This window comes from Athene cunicularia (assembly GCF_003259725.1).
Source record: "Athene cunicularia isolate RWA chromosome 3 unlocalized genomic scaffold, athCun1 chr3_part1, whole genome shotgun sequence".
Classification (NCBI taxonomy): Eukaryota; Metazoa; Chordata; class Aves; order Strigiformes; family Strigidae; genus Athene; species Athene cunicularia.
In genome coordinates this window covers 594,939-611,067 of record NW_020799097.1, presented here as the reverse complement: position 1 = coordinate 611,067, position 16,129 = coordinate 594,939, and the positions used below count along the sequence as shown (strand labels likewise).

General features: G+C 47.2%; 1 protein-coding gene across 1 annotated transcript in view; it reads left to right on the top strand.

Moving 5' to 3' along the window:
• The window catches only part of ASXL2 (ASXL transcriptional regulator 2), a 110,606-nt gene that overhangs the window by 8,448 nt on the left and 86,029 nt on the right, over positions 1–16,129 (top strand). The window lies entirely within an intron of this gene.

Below are 16,129 nucleotides of genomic sequence, written 5' to 3'. Positions count from 1 at the left end.
GGAACATCGTGGAGCCTGGCAGTCCAAATAATGCCTCGGAGGTGTCTGATTTGTGCTGATGCTGTCCTAAACCACAAGTAGATCTGAGGGGAACCGTGAGGTCCTGGGCGGGCTGCTACTTCTGCACCAAGTGGGGAGGGGGGAGTTCAGGTTGGGAAATTTTTTTTTTTTTTTTCTGTTCCAGCACACGTGGAGAGCATCAGTGTATGTATGCTATTCATACAGGAATACTGAAGAATGGGAAGGTGGGAGAGATGCAATTTTTTGGTATAGAACATTTTGTTTGGGAGCTTTTGACTAGTGACTTATGAAACCTCTGTGTTTGTGGTTTATTGGAACTGGGAGTTACTGCACAGGGAGGAGGTCACCTCTTGTGCTGACAGATTCAGAACTCTGCTGCTACCTGCTGTACACCTATTTTATTTTTATTTTTTAAACTGTATTTAAACCTGCAGTCTGTTTCAAAGCGTGCTCACCAGTGCTGACATGCCGGCCACGGTGCAAAGCGTTTCTGCCGCTTGCCTTCTCGACCGGTGGCAAAATGGATGAAATGAAATGCAAAGCCTCGGTTGTGGTGCTTAAAACAAAACAAAAAGTGTAGTTCAGCAACCTTACCTCTCCCTGCTGGCTCTGCAGCCCGATGGGAAGGTACCCAGTAGCGGTTCTGGGGTGAGATAGACGTGCCTGAGCACTGACTTCAGAGCAGCCACCGAGGCTTTCTGCCAGGCAGCGCCAGTATCTTGCCAACACTCAACAGCTCGCTCTCTGCAGTAACAAGAGAGACTTTTGCATTTCAAGGTCTGTCGAACTGTATTCGAATGAGACTGTGAGGAGCTGTAGAAGCCTCTGTTCCAAGAGATTTCTCTTCAGAAGAGATTAGCTAGATGAATAGCTTCACCATCAACTTGAAATTCAAGTGAAGGTCCATAGTGTGTGTTCTCACTTCAGCTCAGTAGGCACTGAATTTCTCGTGGTGTCTCTGCTTTAGCTTTCTGGCTGCTGTGAAAGCTGAAATAGGAAAGAGAACCCTTTTTTCCAGCAAGGGTAAAAGGACGTGAGAGGTGGTAACTGTTTTGCTACAGGAAAAAAAGGTCGATAATCCCATCCTGGCTCTAATTATTGGAGGACACATTTTAGAAGCTGAAGCAGCATTGATATTCTTCTGGTAATCTGATGTGGGTTTTTAAACACTGGCAGAACAAGGTGGAGTTTTAAATAAGGCTTTTCTCACGGTCGGTAATAAAGGTTACTCCAACGGTGCATGTTCTGGTGACTTCAGTTAAGCTGGTGCATTTAAACAACCCGAAGTATCGTTAGTGTAGTGGTGTTGGTGGCTAAAGACCCTTTGCAGTTGGAGATTTTCTAACTACCTGTCCAGCAGGAGCGATCTGTGAAGTCTTTTTGTCAGCGTGGTGGTTGCTGTACGGCTTGCTGTCTCACCTCTGCAAACCCAGAGTGCAAATCAAGTCGATCTGTCTGGATCATCCTCAGCGCGAACTTGTTGACTCCGCGCATCGCAGCCCGGGCACCCAGGGCCTCGCGCTCCGGGTAAAAATAGCTGCAGCGGCTTTGGCTGGGAGCGTGCTCCGTGCGTTTGAAAACCAGCCTGGGACGTGCTCCTGAGGGGCTGGGGAGTGCTCTGGCACTCGGACCTTCTTCCATCGGCTGCTGAAGCCTGAGCATCAGTCCCCAGTATTGGAAATAAAGGTTAACGAATCCCTAAAACTGCACCCTGGAACTCGATTTTTATCTGTACCAAGAACATCCAGGGAGGGGGGAGTCCCCATCCCTGGGGGGTTTCAGGGCCGTTGGGATGAGCTGTGGGGGATGTGGGGTAGGGGAGAACTGTGTAGGGTCGGGCTGAGGGTTGGACTCGCTGATCCCGAGGGGCTTTTCCAGCCTGAGTGACTCTGTGAAATGCGATCGTGAACATTTGCTGCTTCCTTGCCGTTTTGGACCCCACCTTAGCAGAGGGCTGAACGTGGGCAGGATCCCAGGCTGGCACCCCCAGGAGATGCCTAGCTGCTTCCTGCAGGCTCCTCTGGGATATTTGCAAGTCAAAGGCTGGTTTGGGGCTGTTCATCCTGGCGCTGCTGCCAGCTGAGGAGGTGTGTGTCAGCCCTGCACCAGCCTCTCTCTCTAGGGCCACAGGAGTGTGTGAAGCTGCTTGGCAAACTCCATCGTAAAGCTGTTCTGTTGGTTGGGGTTTTATTTTAATGAAAAAAAAAATATTTTTAGCTCGGATTAGATCCCTGATCTTGTTTATCGCTTTGCCAGCACACGTGGCCGTGCGGCCCGGCGGAGGGAGATGTGCCGAGGTGCAGGACCATCCTTCAGCATCTGCCGGGACATTTCAGCTCGTGGAAGTTTGGTGTTTTAATAGGACGTTCAGTCACTTGAGACAGATGCAGTTTCTTGGCAGTAAGTTAAGTAAAATGACTGAGTTTAGTAGCTGGTCGTGTTGGTTTTAACATGCCCACGTTTTCATATACAAATATGAAAACCTCCTGCTCACAGGCCTGGTGTGCGACTTGAATCAAACAGGAGCTGGCTTGGCTTTAGCTCTTGAGGGCTCTTTACTTTTGAGACTTCCTTGTTGGGCTGTTACACACAAGTTCTGGGACTCTGACCTCTCTGGTGTTTGCTCTCCAATTGTGTTGCCATTTATTTTCTTCTTGGGAACCAGTGACCTGCACCAGACCCGCACTGCCTTGCTGCCTTTCCCATGCTCTCCTTTCACTAACTAAATGTAGGCACTACTCCAGGGCTTAAACTCAAATATTAGTTTTGACTCCACAAATACTTATTGGGAGCTTAAGTTCGCTTATACTTGAAAGAGGTATATATGTGCAAGGATGAGAACTCTGTAGGGTTTTGCATCAGAATCCTGAACTCTTGAGGTGTGTGGGGGAGCCAAGATCTACAGCCAGGAGCTGTTCAAGTTGTGCTTAGTAATTGTCTCTTGCTAATAATTGTGACTTTCTGTTGTCACTTTTGGATCTCTACTGTGTATCTCCTTAACCCTCTCAGACCTTGAGAGATAATGCAGGGGGGTTTTATTTGACAAGGCCACTCTTAGTCCCCACTGATAGGCTTCTGCCCCTCCCCTGTCTCTCACACACGTTTCTGCTGAAGGCATGCTGCGCGCAAGCCCTCACCTCAGAGGTGTGATTCCACTTTGATTTCTGTTCTCTAAATTCAGGGATGTAAGCTCCAAGTCCAGAAGCTTTGAGTTGTTTTGTTGGGATGGTCGCTTTTAGGTTTTCCCCACAGAAGTCTATCCTAGACATCAAAGCTCTCCCGGTCTTTGAGGTTGATATAATCCTGGCGAGCTTCTCAAACTGTTTGTTTTCCACATAAAGCTGAGCTTATCGAGCATGTGGGTGGGAGTTTTGGAGGTTGTTGGGAGCACAGGGTAGTCTGCAGAATGGTGGTGACGTTGTCTTTGGGTTGGACGAGTTTTTCACTTGAAATAGTTTATTTGAAGCAGCACTTCAGTATCCTCTCGGCCATATCCTTGGAACCAAGCGGTCACAAGTACGGACAATTTTGCTTCCTGTCTCCGCTGAGGAGTGCTGCCCAAGTTGAAACCTGTGTCCCCGTTCAGCCTCGCCTCTCCAGTGGGGGATTTTAGCCGACAGGAGCAGAGAGCCTCCACGGAGCCGCTGCGGCAGCGTAACCCGGCGTCCTCCCGTGCCCTCCTCCGAGTTCCTGCCGTGCTCAGAGTTCTGCGGCTGCCTGACCGGGTCCTCCAGGTGAAACATGACTCTTGGATCTCACCTCGTCACGCTGCTGGTCAAACACATTTGAAAATGGTGTGACCTGCTGCAGTCTTAAACGCTGCAGAGAATGATAACGTGCACCGGCATTTAATGGCACCTGGTTTCTAATACCATGGAATTGTCCATTCCTTCTTGACCTCATTTCTGGTTAAAACCTTGAATAGCATTTGGCTAATTGGATGAGTAGAGAAGACACTGCAATCTAGGTCAAGTCCTTCAGTCCCCCTCTTCCCTCGTTACTGCCAAACAGTATTTTGCATGCTGCCTCTGCCCAGCCACTGCTGTAGTGACTGACTGAAAAGGAATTTCACATACACTTTGGGGTTTTTTTTATAGCTGACCCACTTCTCTCTAAAAGGTTTGCATCGCATAAAGATGATTTCTTGCTGAAGGAGTGTATAAGGAGATTTGCAGCTCTGGCTTCTGTAGCTGCAGCTGGAATTCTCCTCCTAGAAGGGAATGGCCAGGAGGTCCACGTTAGATATGAGGCTGAGCTGTAACCTGATGAGCAGGTGTTGCTGCCTGGTCCTCCAGAGCGTGCAGGGCACTGAGCTAAGGACTCGTCAAGTTGCTGTGGATTCACGGCTCTTTATGAAGTTTAAATCCTATTTCCAGGAAGAAGCCCAAGTGGAAGTGATGATTGTGTTTACAGCATTCGGATGCCCAATTTTAATTCCCACTTTATATAGGGAATAATCAATAGCAAGAATTCCAAAGTGCATTCTTACCAGCGCTTGCTGAAAACATTAATGGACTAAAGTGCTTTCGTATCTGGTCTTGGAGAATCTCTTGCTTAAACCTTGTTGGACAGATTGCTGTAAAAAAACCCCAGCCCAAACCCCAACCAAGAAAAACAAAACCCCAGCCACTTCAAACACAAGTTTCCGTGAGGCTTTTATCCGAAGTAATTTTGGATATTGGCCTGATGTACTGTCATAGTTACATGGGCAGAACTTACTATGAGCACTTAGAGCTTTCTCAGACTGGAAAGTACGGCCAACCCTGGCAGAGGATGAGCTATAGAAGAAAACAGCATTGCCCAGTAAGAGGCGTTTTGTGCTGGACAGGTCTGGGGGAGGGGATGTCTTTTTTTTTTTTTTTTTTAATTCCCTTAACAAGGGATTCGGCTCCAGCATTCATGAATGATTCATTGCAGCCTTCTAAGGAGCTGCTTGCCTGTGGTGTAAGTGCATTTCAGTGAGGTGCATGCTAATTTGCTGCCCTGAGAACCTCCAAAGCTATTAACTAGCCTTGAACCTTGGTACGTATGAGTGCAGGTGGTGATTCATTTCGTGTGATAAATGGGTTCCCTGTCAGAGCGTTCATCCTTTGCCTGGTAGCCAGAGCATTCGGTTTTGTTCAGCAATTGCTAAATTTCCTGGAGACCTGACGTTGAAACTGGAAGGAGCTCGTTCCTGATGTCATCTGCTGGAAGAGATGCAGCACTGGAAGCGTTCAAAGCCTTGGTTCCAGCTTGGGGTTTCTAACAGTACATTTTAGCTTGTCTCAGTTTGGTGTTTCAAGGTGGGATGATAGCGATATGATGGAGACACGCGGATGACTTGGTGCCGTGGCACTTTTGGGGTGGGGGAAATGGTCGTGTGCTGCTTCAGCAGAGCTTCATGTGGGTGCTGTCAGTACTTCTGAAACGTGCTGCTGCTGCGTTGTCAGTAAAATGCCAAACCATAAGGAGAACTGTAGAAACTCCTCATGCAGAAGTGTTGAAAGCTGAGCTGAATTGAGAAAAACCTATTCTTCCAGCTTTCAAGAGCCACAAATAGCGAGGGTATTAAAAGGCAAGGGGGAAGACGTGCTGACAGATGAGATGAAAATGGCTTTGCCACAATTGCTTTTTTTTTTTTTTTTTTTCCTCCTAGTAGATGGTCAGATTCCCGGATGCTCCAGATTTATTCTCAAGAAAATTTCGGGGCTTGCGGTGTGAAGCAAGTTAACAGGTGATTAGGGAGCACAGAATGCTTCCGCATCAGGTTTAGCCTAATTACAGTTGGGTGGCTTCAGAGAGGAGTGGACGGGCAGCTGGCATCAGGAAAGCTCCACTGAAGTGGTGGTGCTCAGGCAATTTGCTGGAGCACTCACGGTTTAGGTGGAGTGATACAGATACCTTCTTCAGTGAAATTTTCTAAAAAAAAAAAACCAAAAAAACAAAACCACAAAAAACTGCTGGAAGTACTAATGAAAGTGTATTGACCTGTTTGTTCCAGAGCTACGTAGGGGATGGAGATCCTGTCTTACCTCCTGTTCCAAGGAGACTTGGTTGCCTGTGTTTTCACACACGTTCATTTAAATTAGTTACGCAACTTTGACCATCTAAAAGTTTTTTCCTGCCCCTGAATACTCAATGCTCTGAGTTACAGAACTATCATACAGTAACTCATCCTCCCTAGAAGTATAACTACAGAAGATACTCAGGATAATATATTATTTTGAACAGTGTGAGTTTAATAAAATAACTTTTTCACAGCTGAGTTGTTTTTTAAACCAGTTAGAGCAATTTCTCTCGGTTATTAAAAATTAAATTCCTATTCCTGTCCTTCCCTCCCCACTGGTTCTGCTTCAGGCGAAGGAAGGCTGCACTGGATGGCTCGCTTGCATTTAGTCTTGGTAGCAGAAATGAGTTTGGGGGTGGGTTTTCTTTTGAAAAGTCATAATGTTTGAGAAGCACCTACTGCGGCCGTGCTCAGGGATAGACCCTCAAGTGATGTATCTCCCTGGAGGGGAGGGCCTGGTTCCCAAGAGCCCGCTCCAGTTTGGAGTGTTAGGCGGTGTCTTGCCGTGTCGGGAGAGCAGAGCGTTAGTGGCTGGGGGGCTGTCCAGCTTTCTGGGTGGAAATCCCCACAAATTGGGGTTTTGTCCGCATGGAGCAGGTGGAGCAGGGAAGGGGAAGAGTGGTGGTGGGCGTTGTTAACTCCCATCCTTTCCTAGCATAAAGGGGTTCACTGCAGCATCTTTAAGCTTGTAAGGAAGAGGAATTTTACTTTTCCGAGTAAGAAGATGTAGGAGAATGTAGAATGTAAGGAACCAGAAATGGAGTTTGCATCTTTTTTTTTTTTTTTTTTTTTTTTTTTTTATCTGTGGAAATCCCTCCTCAGCTAAGCCTGAATCTTCAACTTCTAACTGCATCCCCAAGTTAACACCCTGGCTCTTGTTGACAACCGTAGGCTAAACTCAGAGGTGTAAGAGTTGAGATTCTCGTTGATTTCTTGCGAAGCTGTTTCCAGTTATCATCAGTCGACCCGTCTAATCCTAGCCCTTTGTCTTGCTCTTAGGCTTTACGATTATCTTCCTGCGGTTTCCCTCCTCCTCTCGTGTCAAAGGGCTTAAAGGAATTAAATCCAAAATGGGGAGATTATCTGGTCTGTCTAGTATTGTGTGAGAAGATATCATGACAGTTTTAAGTCTGTGTAACCAAAGATTCCTACTCCCTAGAGAGACTTGGGGTGCAGTTCAGAGGAGATAAGCGTCCCCCTTTTTGCAGAGACAGTGGCCCAAGACACTTAGATTTCTCTTTACTGTGTTCATTTAAATAACGTTGGTAACGCTAGTTGCTCTGTGATGTGCGGGTCAGCGTTTGGTGTATTTTCGGAGCAAAACTTTGGCTCTACCAGTGTCCAGTACCAAAACCTGAGTTGTGTGGACAGTCATCCCTCTTGTTCAGTCTGGGTCTCTCTGGTTTACAAGTGTGTGTTAGCTGCAGCATATGGGAACTGCTGTAGCTTTGGGGAGTTCTCGTGAAGAACAGACTGCTGTTACTTGGGGCTTAGAGCGGGGAGGGTTGTTGGTATCATTCAAAAAGATTTATAAAAACGAGGTGAAAGCTTTGATGTAAAGATGAGATTGCTTTGGGTTGGGGTTAACAGTGCTGGAAAAGGCATGCCAAATGACTCCTGGAGCAGCCAGCCCGGGGTAATCACGTTAAAAACAAACAAACCAGCCTCTAAACTTCTAAACCCCTCCTGTTTGCACTTAAGACTGATGCACGGGCACACTGCTTCTCGTAAACTTTTATTACGTGAGCTCTTTGATTGTGGTGGGTTCTGCCCTGTAGCGCTGGGGTTTGCCAGCCTCACCCCACCAAAGCCCTCTCTGAGGCTGCTCCCAGCTGTGGGCTGGGCCACCGGTGAGATGATGGGTGCTGGCATGCGCCCCTTGGGCAATTCCAACCCCGTCTGTCCTCCTCCTCGGCGCCCATCCATCCTCCTCCTCCTCCTCTGTCCTGCTGGTTGGGACCTGGTTGTCCTCATGGCTGACTCCAGCAGCAAGTTCAGGCTCACAGTAGCAATATTTTCCCTTAATGGTAAAAGGACGCTTGCTTATGGGCAAATCCGTGCCACGTAGGTTGATGCTGGAAAGGCAGCATTCCGTCTTGGGAATCCTTGAGTCGTTGCGTTTGGTTCCCTGGGAGCGCTGGGTAGGCAGCACGGCTGGGGCTGAGGGCTCCGCTGGCTCGTGTCGCAACAGCTTGACCTGGGACCTGGAAACGGAATATGGACTTTGAGTTCAGCAAAACCGTAATAAGGGTTATGAACCCTGATGTAATTTCTTTTGCCAAATTTGCTTTCTTTTTATAGTATCTCTTGCCTTGAAACATCTTCCACTCGGGCGTTTCCTTGTTTTTATCACACATGGCAGAATTGCCCCGCTGTTCTAAAGCAACACCGTAATGACAAGGATTTCATGCAGCAAGAGCCCCAACTCTTATTATTCTATTGCTTGTGTTCGGTCCCTGGCACACCTAAACCACCCCTCGGGTCCCCTCTGAGCTAAAGAAACGTGTCAGATACCCGCTTCAACAGTTTGGATGCCGTTTCAAGCTTACTTTTTTTTTTTTTTTTTTTTCTTTTTTTTTTTTTTTTGTTCTGTAAATAAGCAGTTTTGCTTATTCTGCTGTAGATTTGAGGTGCGAGACAATCTTCCCCTCTTGCCAATGCTTGTACATCGATGATTTCTGGGAAATGGAAAAACTAAGCTGCTTTGAAGAGCATTGATATTTTTTTTTTCATGTGTGTCGTTGGAGGCTGTCACGGTGCGGTAGGCTGGTGCTTGTAGGGGACTCGCACTTTTCTGGGCCCACTTGAACAGCTGCCCGTCTTGCTTCTGATGTTTTAGGTTTAATTGCAGATGATGTGAATATATTTTTCACCTGGTAAATACCATAAGAGAAAGCAAGCTGCCTTTCTTCCAAGATACGCAATTGGGAAATACCTTTCCTTCTGATGATCCTGTCTTTTTTTGGGAACTTCTGCAGAAACCAGGAGAGCTTCAGGGTACAAAGCAATGTGTACTATAAACCGGATAACTATTAATGTTTTTTTGTTAAGAATGAGCCAACGGGAATATTTCAACACCTAAGGCAGCATAATTCAAGCATCAGCAACACCATCTCAAGTCTATGGCTTCACCTATATCAAACGTCGACGCTTTTTGGAATTAACAGCAAGGTTCAGGTAATGAGGCTTTTTCAGAACTGCCTCTTGCTGGTTTGTTCTTGGGATTCATCTTGGCTAATGCTGAGCATAGAACAAAGGTAGTTTATAAATCCTCACTCTTAAATTTAAAATGCCTCCGCAGTTCATTTCTGTGGCAGAGAGTAGTAGTTTTTGTTTAGTTACACACAGTAACTAAAAAAGGACTCGAAAGATCTGATACCGGATTCCAAGGGCAGAAGAGAGAGGAGAAAGCACTTAAGATTCTTTTTTTTTTTTTTTTTCCTTCCAGAGTCTCTCTTTAATCCTTGTACCTGGTTCTTCTGGATCAGCTTGTTAAGCAGCACAGTTATTAGTGCATCTGAAGGTGTGAACTGCTTTGCTTATCTAAGTAGGCTGAGAGTTGATATTAAACAAGTTTCTTAAAGAACATGACAACTGCCATCAGGATAGTGCAAATTAATCTTGGTCCTGGGCAGCCGAAGCCAGTTGTTTTATCGGTTTCACCTGTGGTGGTGGTTGCCCAACACAAGAAACGCTGATCCCACGGTGCAGGATTAGCTAAAGTTAGGAAAACGCCAGGGAGCAAGGCCTGGGTTAATGTCACTGGGCTGTCGCTGGCCTCCGTGCCGCTTCCGTAAAGGCTCTTACAGATGATAAAATGTGCCAGCTGTGTGTCGGTGGATGTGAGGCAGTCCTGGGGTGGGGTGGCTCGTGCGGGTTTCTGTGTTTGTTGCCCCTCTTTGGGGTATTTGCAGAGCTTGGCATGCTGCCTGAAGTTCTCTGAGTGCCTCTGGAAAACAGGGGACTGGTGACTCAGAGCCCCCGACCACGCTCAGGGGTGGGTTCTCCAACCTCTCCCCTTCTGGTTTGGCCTTAGATCCGGTCGCAGGTCACGCTGCGCGGGAGACGGGTGTGCTTTGAGCTTTCTGGGAAGCATCTGACCACGGGAAACAAGTCGCTAAATTCTCGTGCAAACTTCCTGCTGTTGGGAGAAGCTATGGCTGCTCAGCCAGGAAAGCTGTTTTTCCAGATGAGCATGTCTAGACTGAGTTTAAGTATCAGGCATGTTTCCCAAGTCTTGGACCCTTCTCAGGATTTTGTTCTAGTTAAGCCATACCTAACTGCTTAGCGTTCACTGGATCAAATGCTATCAGTGATTCAAAAGCCTTTAGACAATGACCTGTTCCTGATCATGCAATAATGGCGATGATTTCTTTTTCCTCATTAGATGTCTCCTTGAGCTTGCAGGTGATAAAAGGATTTTCAGTGCCTATTTTACAGGAAAGGAATAGTGAACCTGAGAGGCCTTTCCTGCACTTATGTCTCACCTGTCAAAGTTACAGGTAGCCATTCGGACTAAAATCCATAAAACTCTGGTTCTGTACTTCTCTTCCTGACCAGAACTTGCTTTATTTTGCTAGAATTGCAACTTCATGTGCTAGTTTTCCCAGTATTTTGAGAGGAAGAATGAGAACGCCAAGCTCCGAGTATTTTTTTCCCCCTTCTGCATGCTTCGGCATCCTTCTCTCCCTCTTTCCCATATTTCTGGTCATTATAAGTGAAAGTCTGAGATCCCTTCTTGCTGTGTAGCTGGTTTGATTCCATGGATCACTACTTCTGTAGATACTTCCTGAAGGCTGTTTCTGTCATTTTAAGAATGCCTGTATTGTCTGATCAAATTAATCTATCACAGTACTGTCTTGACAGTAGATAACACCATGACTAAGGAGAATTCTTGAAAAAAGAAAAAAAAGGCAAGCGCGGAGTGATTCTTGGTTTGGGTTTTTTTTTGTTGTTGTTTTTTTTCTCAAAATGTTCTCCCAGCTGTCTTTTTGAGTGAAGTTCCTACACCGGAGGTGTTGACTGAGGGTTTCCCATTCCTTGCTATTGTGCAGCGCTCGCAGTAGCCTGTGGAACGTGGGGAAGTGCCCCCTGTGGACTTAGCCTGGCCAGCTAGAAAGCCTGGGGACCATAAAATAATATGGTGATACTCAACCTCAGTTCTTTAGTGACCAAATCAGCTTCTTCTGATCCCTTGAGGAAGGTCTGTGTCATAGAATCACAGAATAATTGAGGTTCAGGGGGACCTCTGGAGATCGTCTAGTTCAGCCACCCTGCTGAAAGCAAGGTGCCCAGGACACGGTCCGGTCCAAGGGTGGAGACTCCACTGCTGCCCGAATCAACTTTTTCCAGTGTTTGACCACTGTAAAGAATAATTTCTAAAAACCTACAGAAAAAACCCCAACCACCACCACACTCAACTTGTGCCCGTTACCTCGTGTCCTTTCAGTGGATACCCTTTTTGCCTCAAGGGTATGCTGCTGGCTCACGGTCAACATGGGGTTGTTCCTCCCCAGAGCAGGACTTGACATTCCCCAGCAGGCTTGAGATGAGGTTGTGTCTGGCTGTTTCTCCAGCCTGTCAAGGTCCCTCTCATGGCTACACGCCATCTTGTGCGACAGCCACTCCTTTTGGCTTTGTATTGTTTGGGAACTTGAGGGTGCGCTCGGTGCTGTCATCCGGTCATGAATGAGAAGCAGGCTTGGACCCAGTTCCAATCCCAACATTTTACAGGGTTGTTATACTACTAATTGCTGAATAACAGGTAATCTGATAGCAGATAATTATGTCTATCAAGACTATTTAAAATACTTTCCTCAGCTGTGATGGCCAGAGGTTGGTTTGGTTTTGGTGAGCAAAGCAACATCTTAAAAGCCTCAAGCTATATTGTCGGCAGCATTCATTTCATGCAGTTTGTCTTTATTTTGGTGTATTGTGGGGTGAGGAGAATGGTAAAGATAAGTTTCTCATCCATCTATTGACCCCCTGGGGTTAAGAGTCAATGAAGGGTCTATCTAGACGTTGGGAGCTCAGTCTTCTCTCCCCGCGACAGGCTGCCTTTTCAGCCACGTGTGTGTTCCTGAGTAAGTATCTTGAGATACAGATTTGCATTACTTTGAAGTCGTTATTAATGGTTAACTTAGAGTTACGCTTTGCTTGTGCTTTTGAGAATAGGTCATTTTGTATTGATCTGTTTTTGCAGTACCCAGACATCTGGCACTACCTTAGTGGCTCTAGCAAAATGCTGCAGTTCTATACTTAGAAGCCATCTGAGAGCCATGTCCTTAGATGAATATTCTTGTACATCCAGCCTGATGGAAAACAAATGTTTGCACAGGTAAAGCTGTCTGTCAAGGATACTGATGCAAAAGAGTTTAAGGTGTCTCAGCAGAATGTCAATTAAGTCAGTAGAATCTGTTGGATGCATGATGCTATTCTGTAGTTAACCGTGCAGAGCTTTGCAAGACCAACAACACATGATCCTCGGTTCCCTTTTGACAATTCTCTTGATGTGTTCTTTGCTCTCCGAGGGTTTCTGTTCAGAAACAGCGTGTTCAAGCTGGGGAGGGAAAACAAGCAGCTGAGATGGCATTGTTAGCTTGCTTCAGGCGTGCTCACAGCTTACATTCAGCGCTGTATTCGTAAGTGTTCTCTGTGTTCTTGGAGATGGATCACTGTAGGCAAGAAAAAAGAAGTGGGTCTCCTTACTACTTGGGTTCCTCTAATCAGAGCTTTTTTTCTTAATCTGTCGTCTTCCTGAACTATCTGGTGTCTTTTGGTGTAGTCTTACAAAAGTTTACCTCAGCACAAGGCCTGTTAATGCCATCAAACTTCTCTAGCAAAGTGTCTACGTACTCACGTAGCAGAGTATGTCAGTGTTTCAGCTGGTGCACAAGGGAGGTGACACTGCAGTTGGATGTCAGTCCCCACAGTGGCTGAACACCCCGCCACTGGTTTGAGAGGCAAGACTGCAGGGACTGCCTGGTGTGCCTCTTGGAGGCTGGGCACGAAGATGGTGATAGCTTCAGGATTCTACACCCGGGATGGGGTAATCCTGGTTATACAGAATCCCAGGATCATCCAGGATGGAAAAGCCCTTGCAGTTCCTCCAGCCCCACCATGACCCTCCCCCTGACCGTTCCCAACTCCCCCAGATCCCTCAGCGCTGGCTCAGCCCGACTCTTCAACCCCTCCAGGGATCCCGGGGACTCCCCCCTGCCCTGGGCAGCCCATTCCAACGCCCAACAGCCCCTTCTGCACAGAAATCCTTCCTCAGAGCCAGCCTGACCCTGCCCTGGGCAGCTTGAGGCCATTCCCTCGGGGCCTGGCGCTGGGGCCTTGGCTCCAGAGACTCATCCCCCCTCTCTGCCCCCTCCTGGCAGGGAGTTGCCGAGGGCCAGGAGGTCTCCCCTCAGCCTCCTCTGCTCCAGACTGAACCCCCCCAGTTCCCCCAGCCGCTCCCCAGCAGACCTGTGCTCCAGACCCTGCCCCAGCTCCGTTGCCCTTCTCTGGCCACGCTCGAGTCATTCAATGGCCTTTTTGGGGTGAGGGGCCCAAAACTGAACCCAGGAATCGAGGGGCGGCCTCCCCAGTGCCGAGCCCAGGGCTCAGATCCCTTCCCTGGCCCTGCTGGCCACGCCAGGGCTGGCACAAGCAATACACACAAACGGAGAGATGAGAGGCTGGAGAGCAGCCTTATGGGAAGAGATCAGGGGATCTGGGTTGATGGCAAGTTGAATGTGAGTGAACAGTGTGTCCTGGTAGCCCAAAGGGCCAGCTGTGTGCTGGGGTATGTCAAGCACAGCGTAGCTAGCCAGTTGAGGGAGGGGATTGTCCTGCTCTGCATCGCACTGGTGGTGGGTGCAGTTTTGGATGCCCTGATAGAAGGAGGACATGGCACTGTCAGAGTGAGTCCGGGGGAGGGTGACAACACGGTGAAAGGCCTTGAGGGCAAGATATGTGAGGAGGAGCTGAGGTCACTTGGCTGGATCAGCTTGGAGAAGAGGAGGCTGAGGGTGACCTCATCACAGATTACAGCTTCCTCTGGGGGGGCAGTGGAGGGGGAGGTACTGAGCTCCTCTCTCTGGTGACCAGTGATAGGATGTGAGGAAATGGGATGAAGCTGCGTCAGGGGAAGTTTGGATTGGACATTAGAAAAAAAATTGCATTCCCTTGGCAGGAGCGGTGTTGAAGATGGAAGATCTTACTTTCAGCAGCAAAATTGGCATTGGATTCAGAATTATCACATTAAAATACCATCAAATGGGCCATTTGAGCAGGAAGACTGTGGATGCTGTTGTTATACTCATAGGAAATCATTGCATATTAATATCTTTAATTATATCTCTCTTGTTTTATATTTTTATCATATAGATATATTCTAAACAAATAAAGATATTCTAATAGGAGTGTGTGCATTAACAGATTGACTTATTTCCTTGTCTCTCCAAATTTGAAGACCCTTCATGAGAAAATGGAAAGAAATATTTGATGCAGCCTAGTGCTTCAAATCTTGAACTAATTCTTGGTGGTCCTTGGCCACAGAAGGTATCTAAAGGGGGTCCATGGTGGAGGAAGGGCTGAGAACCCCTGATGTAGGAGATTTCTGGCATTGCTTGAGGACAACTCTTTGAGCCAGGTGCTGGATAAACTGGCTGGAGGAGATCTGTCAGAGAAGAGAGCTGGCTGGGAGTACGAACAGTGGTGCCCAGCAGCACCTTTGGTTTCAGAGATTGTGAAATGAGAGTTTAAGATCAAATGGGAAATGAGCAAGGTGAGTAGAAGGATAAAAATGCCTGGCTTTGGCTTGTTTGGAGAACTGAGACGTGGGATCCTACAGGAATCTTCCCTGTAGAGTGGAGAAACACAGGAGAGCTTGTTGATCTTCAAGAGCATCCTTCTTGGAGCACAGGAGGGGTCCATCAGGGCTTGCAGGAAGCCAGGCAGGTGTGGCAGGAGCCCAGCCTGATCATCTTGCTGAGCTCAACTACGGGAAAAAGCCCTACAGAAGGAAGATGTGGGGACAGGTTACCTGGGAGAAATACCGAGAAGCATCCTGTGGGCATGCAAGGATATAATTAGAAAAGCTTTGCTTCTTTTTTGCTCTTAATGACGAGATTCCCCGGTCGAACACGGTATTAGCTTGCATTGTGGTTGTGCCTAGTGAAAAATTAATGAGATGTGTTGTTGCTGCTCTAGGTATGAGCAAGGTGGGACTTGTTGAGACCATGTCCATGTAGTGAAAGTCAGGGCAGCACAGCACCCAATATGAAAAATGCACTTACATTTTTGTGGGTGAGCAATAGCAAATGCCCTGAAGTTCCTTGTTGAAGGAATCATAGCACTCCTTTATTTTTCTCCTAATCTGTTCTGCTAGCTGCCACGAAAAAGTTGACACCGCAGATGGAACTTGAGATAACCTTAACTCTCCTTGCCCTCCACGGGCTTTCAGCACGCTGTGCAGAACAAGCTTTCACATTTTGTTCCAAGTTAATGACATGAAAGTGTACTGACTCCTTGGCAGTGCTGGGCGAACGTGAATTAGGAGCTGATAGAAATCTAAAAACTGCAGTGGCCTGTCTTAAATAACCCTTCTAATAAGGATGCTGTGGGCATCCTTAGTTATAATACGGGAATGAAGTGGAATGAGTCACTGAGGCTGATACCAGGATGAGTGTAAACAAATCCCACTTAAATCTGCTTTAAACTCACTTTTTTTTTTTTTTAAATACATGTGCTACCCTGCTGTTGAAGAAGTGACTAAAGCCGAGATGCTGAGCTCCAGAGAAGCTTGGCTGCAGGCAGCCAGCCTTGGCAAAAGTCACATACCAGGTTTGGAAAGAGCTTAGTGGCTGTGAAAGTCAGACGTTCAGCATAACAAGAGAGTGAACATGGTGAGGGCATCAGCTAGGGCTTCCAAAGCTAAAGATGGTGCTGAGTGCAGGGCTTTTGTTTCTTTAAGCAGAGAGGTGCTGCAGTTCAGCCAGGTCTTTTCAAAGTCCCCAAGAGGTAAATCTGCAGCCAGCAGGGCAGTTTAAATGTCCCTGGAGGGAATAAAGG